This window comes from Ambystoma mexicanum, chromosome 10 (genome assembly GCF_040938575.1).
Source record: "Ambystoma mexicanum isolate Mex_15411 chromosome 10, UKY_AmexF1_1, whole genome shotgun sequence".
Classification (NCBI taxonomy): Eukaryota; Metazoa; Chordata; class Amphibia; order Caudata; family Ambystomatidae; genus Ambystoma; species Ambystoma mexicanum.
Genome location: NC_090932.1, coordinates 683,753,095 through 683,766,956, shown reverse-complemented (window position 1 = coordinate 683,766,956; position 13,862 = coordinate 683,753,095). Strand labels below are relative to the sequence as shown.

At 44.2% G+C, this 13,862-nt stretch overlaps 1 protein-coding gene and 1 long non-coding RNA gene across 3 annotated transcripts in view; one reads left to right on the top strand and one right to left on the bottom strand.

Moving 5' to 3' along the window:
• GK5 (glycerol kinase 5) overlaps window positions 1–13,862 on the bottom strand; it is an 831,314-nt gene that overhangs the window by 624,996 nt on the left and 192,456 nt on the right. The gene's annotated exons all lie outside the window — the stretch shown is intronic.
• Window positions 1–13,862, top strand: part of LOC138491643 (uncharacterized) — a 306,564-nt gene that overhangs the window by 178,786 nt on the left and 113,916 nt on the right. The gene's annotated exons all lie outside the window — the stretch shown is intronic.

The following is a 13,862-nucleotide window of genomic DNA, read 5'->3' as shown; positions in this document are numbered from 1 at the left end:
TTAGTTCCACCTTTATTGGCAGTCCTCTGCTCCACTCCTCCTGTACCACCAGTTTCTCCACTCTCTGCACTTCTGATCTTAGCTCCTCTCCTGTCCTCAGCTCTGCCTGTATATCCTCCTCTAGGATCACCTCATTTGATGTGCTCAGCTCCTTGAAATCTGTCGGCCTCTTTACTCTTCAGGTCTTACTTTCCCTCCTCGACCCTGCTCCTCTCTGGGTTTGCAGGATACCTCACCTTTATGGCTCTGGGTGTCTCCTCTCCTGAGTTTGCAAGATACTTCTCCTGCATGCTTCTGGGGGCCTTGATTGAATCTCCTCAGGCCATTTCTTTCTTTTCCTAGGCGTGCACAATATTTCTTTTGCACACTTGTGGGGGTCTGCACTGCCCCTTCTCACTTCTCATTTTTCTCTCCCCGATATCCCACCTTTTTTCCAATGGCAATCTTCACCTTGCCTCCTTTTCCAGGGCATCTCTCCTTTTCACAGCTGAGAGTATTTTGCCTCCAGACCTTATAAGGGACTTGCTCTTCAGTTCCTGGGTGTTCTCTTTTCCCTCTTCAGACCGGTCCATGTCCTCCCATAGGTCTCCAGAATCTGCTTTGAAAACACAACGCAATTATCACAAGACCAAGACATATCCACCTCCTCCCTTTTTGCAGAGAAAATGGGCCAGTTAACAGTACTGACACACGCTCATGCTATAATAAAAATTCTTCCCCCGCTGCAACTCACCCTTCCTGTGTTTGTAGCATCTACTTCCTGCTTTGCCACTCTCCTATCTTCCCCTCACCCATTTTCTTTCTTCCAGTAAAGTAAGGTCTGGATACCCTTAGCAGGGGCAAGCCTAGGGGCTCCGATAGTGGATCCATGTGATTTCACTCAAGCAGTTTTTGCTGAAGCCAGGTTTCCGAGTCAGGCTTCGGCGCTACAGGGAATTCATTTGGGCCTGCTCCCCCCTCCAAACCCAAAACCTCGACTCATGCAAGGTCCTGCTCCGTGCCCTCCCATGTCTCTGCCCCCTCCTGCGGGTCACCCCATGCCTCTATGTAGTAACCAAACCACCCCTCCCCCCCTGTACCCACCGCTTGTCGGCCTGCCCCGCCTCTGGGTCTTAGACTGAAGCGCAAATTTATGCATGCACTAATCCCAACAGGCAGGCATTCGAGAAAGGCGGGTGTCAGGATTTTTACTTTTGTTGTGCTCAAAGTGGCCAGAACGCTGATACTTTTAACATTTTTTTATTGTGATATAGTGAAAACAGAACGTTAAAACTTGACTTTTCACAAGACATCATTAAAATTTAGTAAAACATCCGAAACAATTCAATAATAGCATAACAAAACAACCTCTCAGAAAAGAGCATATATAAGCACAGTAATCAATGACATTTTTTTTAAGAGAAATTTAAAAGAACACAATTAAGAAAAAAACAAAGCAGAAAGATAAATAAGACAAAACCCCTCAAATCAAACACAAAAAGAAACATAGGCAAAAAAGAAAAAGTCAATTAATTATTCAATGTCAACAGATTCCACTCTCTCGATAGTTTTACAACTTCTGATGTTAAAAAGACCTCATTGCCCAAGGCCAATCTATTTAAAAAAAAGATCTGTTTCCAGCCACCACCCACAGTGAGTGAGCTGCTCCAGCCTTTGGGCCGTAATATCCCAAATCCCAGGACAATCACTCAATAGATGTATCAGCGTCTGAGAAGCAGAGCCCCCACACTTTTGGCAGTCCGAACTTGGGGTCCCAATTGGGTCTCTAATATTCTTAAATTCCACAGTTGGGAGTAGGTTTAATCTGAATCTCAGAAAGTCCACTCTCATAATTGGGAGTGGAAATGTACTCAAATATGTGGGTAGCGTAGACCTATATGTGTCCATCAGAGTCAGGCAAGGACACAGGAGGGATTTTATCATTTTATCAATTGTTCTTATCCAGTCCATTCTTTTGATTAACTCTTTGGCCTAATCAGGATTTAGGATCAGAGTAACTTCCGTACAAACAGCTTTGTCTAAGATGTTAACACATCTTTTTTACATTATTCAGATAATGATTAGACATATCCCTCAATGCCACCAAGAGATCATTTTAGAGTGAACTGAGGGGGGGAGGCAGTTCGAAACATCCTGTACTGAGAGATCCAACTACATTCAAGACAATCGCTTAGTGATTTCAGGCCCAGTTTATATGCCAATACTACTACGGTGGCGATTTGACACAGTATAAAAGCAGATTAACATAACATAACTTCAGTGGCTCCATCCCAAGTTCTGTACCCCAAGATCATGTAACTCTCCTCAAGCCTGGATGCTTGCTTATATCAAAGGGCTTGGACGGACTGGCTTTCCTCAGATTGACTGGAAGGGTCGTTTGATCAGTTTAGGCATGCTCAGTAGCAGAGATACTTTGCAGTCCAGAGCTCATTGGGCAAGTCTAAAGAAGCAAAGGGCCATCTTGGATACAATTCCAATGTGCGTTGCTGAATGGGGAAAAGCTGTTAGGTTGTCTCCCAGATTCAGAATGGATTTTCCACTCCTATCCCCCGGATTTATGAGGGTTGGGGAAACTGGAAAAAACATGTTACCCACTTTATACATCATGTAGCGGTTTCCCCCATTGATTACAGATTGTGGGGTAGGTGGTTGAAGCTCTTCTTTCATTTGTGGATGCAGCTTTATGGAAGACATGAGTTGTCCACTCTCCAGATCCCTCCTTAGTGTAGGAAAGTGGTGGAGTCTTTTCTGGGCCTCTGGTCTGTAATGTGCTGTAATTCTCAGCATCCCTTCAAGTGCTAAATGGGGTAAGGGGTAGGTTTTCAGTAACTGGCCTCTTCGGGTGTAGTGGGAGGGAAATGAGCATGCTGTGAGGCTCTTAGGTTTTCCCCATGGTCTTCCTATCATTGAATACATAATTGCATTTCTGTGATCCAATCTGGGCTTTCCGGTTAAGAGAGAAGGGCCCTGTGGGAGATGTAGTACCTCTCAGGTTAGTTTTTCTGCGCAGTTTGTGTGGCCTGACACTGGGAAATGTTTTCCAGCTTTCTCCTTGGCTTACGTGACTTGACTGGGTCTTCTTCATGGTTTACCCCCCAGGATTCATAAGTCAACTTCCTGAATCCAGTACGGGTTTTGTTTCTGTTCGAGAGGGCAATTTGCTGAAATGTAGTTTTGACTGGCTTCACCAAAAGGGGTTCATGCTCTATTCCTGGGGGATACGCTTTTCCTGATTATGGCCAGTGCTGTGGGCCTCGGGAGATCATGCCCAGGTTGATGTGAAAGACTGCAGGGTCACAAGAGCATAACACTAATATGCTTTCACTTTGCACAAAATATCTTGTGAGTGAATAACACTTGCATACGTGAATAAAATGATCCCAAAGGATTAATCTAAGCCTGAATTTGTCCTGGAATGAGAGAGTACATTAAAGAATAGAAGTACTGTCAGTTTCTTCTAAATGTTGCAGTTGAGAAAAAGCTTTTTAAAAAAAGGATAAAAAATAAAAAAAAGAATAGAGCCAAACCTAATAGGGAGCTTATTCCCTAAATGAGGTTGTAGCTAGGAGAATCGCAAGTGTTTGGTTATGGGCTATCATGGAGGTTTTCAACCAAAGGTCTGGTCTGGCATATATAGGGGTGGGGGTGGGGGAGACCCTGACGAAAGTAACCAAAAGCCTGCAGCACTTGATCATGAAAATCAACATTTTCTGTAACAGGTGGAGTTTGACCTGCAGTGCGCGTTATAGGTTTAAATGTTGTCATATATTGGTAGCCCAACACCTGAATTTTTAACAAGTTCAATTCTTTCAATATCCTTTTTATATAGCCACTCATAGGGGGGAGATGTAATAATCCAACGCTGGGGTTATAAAAGCCACTAGCAGTGTAGATCACATACTGTTTTGTAGAGCATGCAAAATCATCGCACTTAAGTACAGTTCAAATAATCAGGGTTTGGGGGATCAGATTTATTTGGGGTGAAATGACATCTCATCTTGAAAGAAAATTCCTAAACATTTGCTTGTTCCCAAAAAGTGTAGGGCATGGCCAATTGCACATCCAGATTTGCTCTTACTTTAATAGCCCAAAATACATTACCCACATTTTTGCCTGATTAATCTACCCTTCAGGGTCTCCCAGACATTTTGAAAATTGTTTATAGTTTCCTTCTGTACCAGTGGTCTATTGAGAGTTACAGGTTTAGTGGGATGAACTTAATTCAGGCTCAGTATTCATTGTAATCTTAATGTTGGAATTTCCATGGTTTGTAGGCTTTACTGTAGTGTTATTTTTGAAAGTTGAAAGTAGGTCTCTGTAAAAAATGGAGGGGGTATCTGTACCTCTGCCCTCCATATGGTTGGGACAAAGGCACAGAACACCACAGCCAAGGTTCTTTATATGGTAGCTTGGACGAGCAGCCAAGGCTTAAGCTCTCAGGAGGTGATGCAAGCAGGTTCTTAAGTACAGTGAGTACCCACCCAAGCCCCACAAAGGAATGTCCACATAGTATGTTAGGTGAGAACACAGATTATTTATATAAAATAAGGGTCAATATATACATACACACACATATATATATATATATATATACACACACACATACAAATAATAACACTTTGTACTCCGGCAGTTCTATTCAAAGAATGGCAAATATATATACACTATCTGGTACCACACAATACTTAAATTCAGTAATAAATGCACCAACTGCAGACAGTTTCAAATAGGCATGTGAATTCTTAAGTGAGGTATAGCAGCATAGATTAAGGAAGAAAGGGCGGTAAGTTATGAACAGTGGCAGAATTCTTTCTTTAAACTAAATTCTGTGTGAGGATCCCCACACCAGGGCAACAAGTAATGGAAATGGTAGGGAGTAACTTATTTTGTCTTTTTACAGCCCAGTCCAAAAACGCTCAATAACCCTCTACTTTCTTCTTAAAGCTTCTACCACCCAAAAGAACCTCAGGGGCCACAGGAGAACAGGATCCGTGACAAACCTGGGACCCCGTGGATGACTCCTCACGCTAGAAGATGCTCTTCCTCGTCAGAGTACCTTCTCTGCCTTGGCAAGCGAAGTGGCTGAGTTACTCGGTTTCACTCGACAATTCCCTTAGAGGATGGACCACCTCTTTGGAAAATGGAGCCACTGGGATGCTAAGTTCAGGAAGAAAAATGGAACCAAAGTCTTTCTGAAGTGCATCAGTTTTGCTCTTCGCGGTGCTCTCCGTTGGTTGACGATTTCTCCCACTACAGAAATCCTCAGAAGATAAAACTTGCTGTGGGCTCCTTAAAGGCTTGGTAGATGAGGATAAGACCACTGGGGACCTGCAATGACTTCTGGCAGTGACGGGTACATAGGTCACTTTTGGTGTCGTGTTGCGAAATTATGAAGTTTTCCGACTTTCGGTTCTTCAGTGCTGCAGCTGCAGCATGGACCACTGGATGGCTTCTGGCGATCTGGACTCAACCACTGGAGTGGACCACAGACCCTCACCAACTCTGGACCTTCGGGACGTCTTTGTTGGATTCTGGTGGCGGGAAACCCACCGGAGGACCTTCCTCTGCACTCAGCGACCCTGGACATTCTCAGGCGGGGGGAAAGTGGTCAGTGATGATGAAAAGGATGTCCCTTGAGGTATTCCTCAGCACTTCAGAACTTTCGCAGCTCCAGGTGTCAAACAGCGATATGCCAGGTTACCCCCCTCTTCAGGGTGGTAGACAGAGACAGGCTTCCATCGGTCACGAACGCTCCTCTGGACCCTGGGTGGCACCAGTGAACTTCTTAAACTCAAGATGTCCAGGTACACGTCCTCAGGACTCACGAAGACCCCTTCTCCGGCAACAGGCACACAGGACTGGCATTCAGGGTACTTCGGATGAACAGCAGCAGGTTGCATGATGGTCCTTCGTAGCTCGGGAGGGGTCTCCTTTGCAGGTCCTCTCCTAGATCAGTCCTTGGAGCGGCACAGCAGCTTTTGGATTTTGATGAAGAGTAGCAGCACGCAATCTTCTGTCTCCAGATGGGCTCCAGGGATCAGCTTTGGTTTCAACTTCAGCTTCTGAACAAATTGATGAGTGAGAGGTCCCCTGTTATACACATTTGGTCCCCAGGGGAGGAAGGATAGCTCGGGGGCAAAGCGTATGTCTTGGAAGCAAGTCAACGCAGCGCAACACAGGTTCAAATCCCGATCCCATGCTTAGAAACCATTTGCTGGTATTAAGCGCATTATAAATGAACAATACAATACATTCACTAAGGCTGAGCCAGGCCCAGTCAGCCAATCACATAGAAGGGCATTCATGCAGGCAGGCAGCCGCCCATCAGGCTCACAGGCCTTCAGGCCATTCACTTCATCCAGACACCCATAACAAAGAATGTGGATTTGGGTAAGCAACCAGCCGTTCAGCACTGTACACTGCATTCATGTCAGTTGCAGTCAGTGCTGTCTCAGGCATTGTGTCACACACAGAAACCAGACACCCATAACACAGAATGTTCACTTCAGACTCCATTCACATAGGTCCCACCCCAAGGGTGTACCCGCAACACACAGCCCCTGGGAAAGCGCCTGTCAGTCTGACAGGAGGCAGTGCCAGAGCCATATATGGTATTTCCACTCAACAGCCAGTCAGGCGGAAGGGACATAGTCAAGGCTTCCCAGGACTTTGGGAAACAAGGTAAAAGGTAATAGAAACCAAGAGGCCACAGTGACCATCTTGCCTTTCTTCAGGAATCCATTGATTCCTATGGCAGTGCCGGGGTGTCCCAAAAAATGGAGGACACTCAGAGCCACTGCGAAGTCAGCAAGTAGCTGCCACGAAACCCAGAGCCTGCTCTGGGGACAACACAGATGTGCCCAAAAACACACATAAGGGGGACAAGGGTATACCCACACCCATAGGTGCCATAAGGGTATGCCATGGGTGTTGTTCACTAAAAGGTAAACATGAAGAGCTGCACTGCCAGAGGTCCAGGCTGGACCTCAGTTGCAGAACACAGAAAATACACACAGAGAAGTGGCAGGACGAGGACTAGGAGGGCCCTGTCCCTCCATAAAGCATTCCCAGCATCACAGTACCAAAATATGCACTCGCCACTGGCGAAGAAAAATGTACTTTTGGTGACTAAGAAATGTACTATATGCATGTGGAGGACTGACATTCATGCGCTGGCCATTTTTGTTTACCGCGTGGCCCAGAAGGAGACGGTTTTGAGCTTCCCCAGCCCGGGCAGACAGGTAGGTGTCTTCCAATACATTGGATAGGTTTGAAACATTCGTTTTGGTGGAGAGTAGGAGCAAAAGTTTGACCAGCTCCTCTGTTGGGACTTCTTACAGGTCCTCCACAATATTTAGAAAAAACATATCTTTCTATACAATCAAGGCGTCTTGCAGTAATTGGAATACAAGGTGTCTTGCAGTATTTGAAACAAACTTGGGGGACAGGATGACTCCCACTCCCTACCTAGTAAGTCAATTTTGTACAAAACATGTTTTCTCTATATATTTTACATGACTACAATGATTAGGACAGTGGAACTACAGTATATCTGCCTGTGTTTCCATATGTTATAGTTGGTACTGTTGCATCACTGAGAGACAAAGTACCTCAAAGAAGAGAGAGTTCTCACTTCCCATGCAAGTAAGAGTTCAGCCCTCTATTGAGGTCTTAGTGATAGTAGGTATTTTTATGAATCAACAACTAATTTGGTTGTTTTTCTTCCAGGATAGCAAGATGAAGATATTCTGGTCAATTCCAAGTTAGGACGTCAGCTGTAGGTGGTCTATTGAAGTTAATTCAGCTACACCACCCAGGTACATCAGTGATTATATCTGAAAAAACCCTTGGGTAAGGGTATATTGAGAAGTCCAGTAGGAAGAGTATTATATAGTGTATTAAAAGCAAAATTCATACCACAAAGAACACAGAGGTTCGGGATAAAAGACTACTGGTAACACCCAAAGTCCTCCTTAGACAGAAAGGCAGTTGCTCTCTCAGTCCAGGCATCTTTGGAACTTGTTCCTGAGCACATCAGCAACACAGACGATCACAAGAGAAGATGAAACCTTCAGTCTAACACTTTGGTCTATCACCAGCGCGAAAATACCACTGCCGTAACGGAGGGCTTCGCCCCGCCTCCGTGGTGCGGGGGGCCCCGCCACCACATGTCCTGGGAGGGGGGGCCCTTTCGTCACTGCCTTCATAAAGAAATCATGCCTTCATAAAGAAATTATTTCTGTTACAGCATAACAGGAATAATTTCTTTATGAAGGCAGAGTGACTACTAAAAGAAACTATTTTCTCATGACATAGAAGTCTCTAGGCTGGAAGGCCTCCATGTGATGGGGTGGGAGAGCTTCATGTCTTCAAAAAGAACGTTTCTTTTTGAAGTCACTCTGCCTTCATAAATAAATTATTTCCATTGTGGTTCAGTCCTTAACAGAAATAATTTCTTTATGAAGTCTGAGTTTCTTTTTGAAGTAATAGAGCTTCCCTTAATCCCATGACGTGTGCGTGTTTGAGTGTATGGTGAAAGAGTGCACGCTTAAATGTGTAGGTGGCTGCCTGTGTGAGTGTATGGTGAAAGGGTGCACAATTAAATGTATAGGTGGCTGGCTGCGTCAGTGTATGGTGAAAGGGTGCACACTTAAACGTATAGGTGGCTGGGTGTGCATGTGTGTGTATGGTGCATGGTGTGTGTGCTTGTGTTCAGAGGCGCAACAAAAATGACATTTAAGGGGGGGTGGTAACCCTTCAAATGTTGGGAGAGGTTCTAACTTCACGGGCAGTGGTGGATGGGCAAACTTATTTGTGTGGGCATCAAACTCCTTTATGCATTGTAATGAGACTATTCGAGTGCAACTTCAATGTTACAAGCAGTTAACTCTCTGATTTAAGTCTGAAAGCACCCACTTATGGACTGATGTGCGAATAAGCGGTCTCCTGTCCCCTCTCTACCCTTCCAATCACTTCTCTGCCATGCAAGTACTAAATCCACATAAAGATTTCAACTGCCTAAAGAATTATGCATTTGAATGCAGGTACTAACAGTGAAATGCTTTACGTTAGTAATTGCTGTGCCTTTGTTAACAGTGAAACCCAGGAGCCGTTTAACATCTGTGTCCTGTTCTGTCTTGCAACAGCTCTGTAGATCGGGCCAGATCGAGTCAACATAGCCCAAGATTCCAAGGGGGTGGGGGTGGTGGGGGAGGGCTGAAGCCCAGTCAGTCTAATGGTGTTGCGCCACTACTTGTGTTTAATCCCTTGGTTACTTATTGGTAATCTTCATTACTCATAGCCGTATTCTTCCTTGTCCCAGTACTGAGGCACTTTAACTCATACACAAGTACTGTGATGATGTAGAGGGACATGGAGGTAATGCCTGGCTTATTTACCTGTAATCTTCATTACTCCTAGTCCCACTCTTCCTCATCCCAGTACTTACCTATGAGGCAAGAAGCCTCATACGTAAGCACTGGGACAAGGAAAAGGGATGTGGAGGTTTTTGGAGGTCGGGCCAGTGGGTGGGAGGGAGAGGGGATGTCTGGAGAGTGGGGTAGGACAGGGATTGTGCAATAAATCGTAATGGTCATCCATGTCCAAGCTAAGCAGACATGATATGTGGTATTAGTGGCTAGAGAGGCATTTTGGTGCAGCCAGTTTAGTCATTTCTTAGTCTAGCTTAAATTTTTCTTAACTGGGTATCTCTGATAAAGTAGTCCTGCTAAGTGCCATTACCTGGCTAGACTGGCATTTGGGTGCTGCCGGTCTAGCCGTTTCTTACTGCAGCATTGTATATTTTTCTGGCCATCTGTGATAAAATAAACTTGATAAGTGTTATTGCTTCGACTGGTATTTTGGTGCAACCAGTATGGGTATGTCTAAATGTGGCATGGCATGCTTTACTGTAATATACCATTACGTGTCTAAACTGGTCTACATTGTGCAGCCAGTTGACAGGTTTTCATTGTGGCATGGCATTTTTAATAGCAAAGCATTATATTAATTAAAGCATTAATGTTCCTGTGCACTGTTGGTGACTTGCACATATTGGATTTTTGATTGGCGTTACCCTACAAAACAATTATAAACGCTCTGGCCTTTTAGCCAATTTTTCTCAGAAAGTGTGATGTATAATGCATTAAAACACATCTTTATATATTTCTCCTTGTGCAGTGTGCGGTGTACTCCTGCAGCAGCACATTCATGCGTATTGCGCAAACGTGGTAATCTAGGCCGGTCCAGAGTGTGGTGCGACATGTGATTTGTTGCAGTGTTGGGGGAAGGGCCCTCAAATTTTGTGTTATGCCACTAGAAAATACCCGAGGCTGAACAATGCACTTTTGCATACTATATGTATTAATTTATAATTTGGCCCCCTTTGACAAGATCTTGTTTTGGATTTCTTTTGCTGATTCTTCACACTCTGAAATGTTCTTGAAAGCATCGTGCAAACAGTTATACGTGGTCACAAAGCCATGTAGATTTGTTTGCTTTCCTCTATAATAAACTGGGCACAACGCCTTACAAAGCAATCCATGTACAATGTCCGGTGAGATAAATCACCAATGGTGCTCCCACCTACAACCTACATTAAAAGCATTGGGTGGAACTCAGAAGTCACACATATATATCAGTTTGGTCTCCCTTTTTCAAAAGCTACTGTCTACAAAGAGGTAAGATAACTTACAAGACATAAATTAAGTAGTAACGCATCGCAGGTTTCTCTGCAGAACTACAGGTTTGATCATTACATTTATGCTTGTTCGGCAGTGAGGGTGATTCAAGCCCCCACGTGAAAGAAAATGCAGCCTAGATTGCCATTGCCTCCATTCAGGCAGTTCACTCTCACCCTTTCTTCAGTCCCAGCAAGCTCAATGTGGACCTGGGAGGAGCAAGGCATGGGAGTCTCCTCCTAGTAATATGGTCAGCTGTAGCAGTCCAGAACACCTGCCAGAAGTGGGTTAGCCGCTAAGGGGTCAGGCTAACAGCTAGAATCAAAGAAGCTTCAAGCTGGCTACTGTGTTTGGGGTGTATGTTTGCTAGTGTTTTTTTGTGTGGTCGGGTGGATGGGGGTGCATGCATGGTTAGGGTTTGGAAAGAGGCTTCAAGAGTGCAGAAAAGGTAGAGTGGCAAAGGAGCTTGCTTTCGGGTGAACTAGTTGGTGATGAGCATAGAGACTTTTGCAGTGCTCTGCGAGGAGTGTTCACAGAGCCGGGTTTGGGCCGTGTGGGAAAATAGTGGGTTGTCATCCTATGTGTTTTTGAAATGGGGGAGATGAGTAGGTTATACTGTGATTTCCAATAGTAGAGTTTAGGCGGTTGGGCAAGAGACACTGGGCTGGCATACAGGTGCTACTTGCAGTGTTTTGTTTGTTTTTTCTTCTTTTTTGTATTTTATGTATTACACGCCATCAAGGAATCAAGGCGCACATAGACACCAAAGGACCTAGTAGACAGGACAACACACACAACCTAAATTCAACAGAGCAATTCTACCTAAGGTTACTTTCCTAAGAAGAACCCAAGCAGGGATAATAAAGATCTAATACAAAAGTTGAGAGTTAATAAAAAAATAAATTAAAAAAAAAAAGAGTTTTTAAGCGCTTCCGAAAACATAACAGACGCTTTTCTAATCAGAGCTCCATAGGGAGGGCATTTCGTGCCTGGGCTGCAAGGACAGGGAAGGAGCCTCCAAGGCTCCTTGTTCTTTTCTATCTTGGAACGTCTAACTGTCCCCTGGAGCAGGATCGAAGCGATCTGAATGGAGCATATCACTTCCCCCGTTCCTTGAGATACAAAGGTGCATCTCCATAGATGCACTTGTGAACCAGGGAGAAAGATTTAAATCGTATCCTAGATGGCACGGTCAGCCAATGGAGCATCTTCCTGGCGTCTGTAAAATGGTCCTTCTTAGAAATGTTGCAGACCACTCTAACTGCCTCATTCTAGATAACTTGTATTCTGCTTAGGCAGCCCTTGTTTGCTCTGATTAAAAGGGTCTTAGAATAGTCAATGTGAGGCATAATAATTGCCCTAACCAGGATTGCTCCGTTCTTCAGCGACAAGAGGAGTTTGACATGCCTCAACACCCTCAGATGGTACTGAGCACTGCAGATCACCCCATTTAACCGACTCTTATCCAAGAGAGGCTTGTAAGTAGAATCCAAGCGTTTTGACCTTCTCTACACCATTAATGCGACTCCCTTCAATATTTAAGCACTCATATTCCAAACTCAATTTGGCTCTAGCTTGCACAGAGCCAAAATCAGAAGCTCAGTTTTAGTGTTGTTCAAACACATACAATTTTTGGACATCCAGTTATTAAGTAGGCCATAGATGTGGTTTAGTCTAGCAGAGTCGGTACTGTAACACCCACTTAGTTGCATCAAGAGCTGAGTAGTGTCTGCGTAGTTAGTAAAGTAAACACCAATAGTGGTTAGAAGATCGCAAAGAGGCCCGATATACAGGTTAAATAACATTGGTGCTAAGCGCGCACCCTGCGGGACACCACATTCAATTGGTTCAGTCTCCGAGCTGGCATCGCCCCAACACACACGATAGTGCCTGCCACTCAGGAAGGAACAAACCCAGTCAGTAGCTTCTCGAGAACAATCTCCAGTTGAACCCAGCGTATCTAACAGACACTTATGGTCCAGCAGATCAAAAGCAGCTGATAGATCCAAGAGTACCAGACACTCCGAGCTGCCCTCCTCCAGAATGTCCAACATATGAGTTTGGAGGTCTAGTAATGCGCTCTCGGTTACATGGTTTGCTCTGAAGCAAGATTGCTCAAGATGGAAAATGCCAGAGCTTTCCAAATGTAGTTGGAGCCGAGTTGTTGCTACTTTGTCCACAATTTTCAGTAAGAATAGTTTGTTTGTAATAGGTCACAAATTGTTAGGTCACAAATTGATAGGATCTATTGGGCTCAGGTCTGATTTTTTATTTATTTATTTATTTATTTAAATCAGAGGTGTAACTATAACCTGCTTGATAGAATCAGGTACAGAGCTGTGGATAAAATAGGCATTCAAAAAGCGCACCAGGAAGGGAGTGAAGACTTTAGGATTAGTTAGTATGAGTTTAGAGGGAGTGATATCTCCTGGGCAGGTCGTTGGACGCATATTATTAAGGAGGTTCTTCATGTCCTCCTCCGTTATCAGTTTGAAAAGGAAACCATGATTTTCTTTCATTTCAGATACCTGAAGAGCAGGCAAGATCTCATTGTCCATGTTGCAGATAATTTTAGCCCATGCTGTGTTTGTTTGAGAAGGCTTTTTGTACCTTGCATTAGTTCTCTCTGGAGGGGGTAAAGGAGTTCATTAGAGACTCAATCTAAGCAAACATGTAGGATATGGGGTGTAGCTGGCTTGTTTCAATACAGCACAGATCGAGATAATGGCTAAAGAGGCAGCAATTTGGAGGGAGCTGCAATTTTGGAGGGTGTGAATTTCCATTTGAAAATATAAATAAGTAAGCAGATCATTTTAACAGGGTTCAGTATTTATTCCCAAGATTATTTAACTGAATACACTGATTGTTTAAGTAATGCAGGAGAGTGAGGGGCAGTGGAGAATATGTGGCGGTTCTTCAAAAGGCCCTAGGTGGAGAAAAATTACAAATAATGTGGGGTAGGGGGTGCTCTGGGACAGGATCTTCGAGAAGAGATATATTTAAGTAGGAAACTGAGCAATAGTTAGGACTCAAAGAAAAAATAACAGAAGAAGGTGCCGCAGGAAGATATTGTAGCAGCATTGAGACTGATTAGAAGGGTGTAAAGAGGATAGAAGAAGACTCATCTCGCATGAATGGAGTGGTAGAGGAAGCAGACAGACAAAGGTCTGCCTGAAGGGTAGC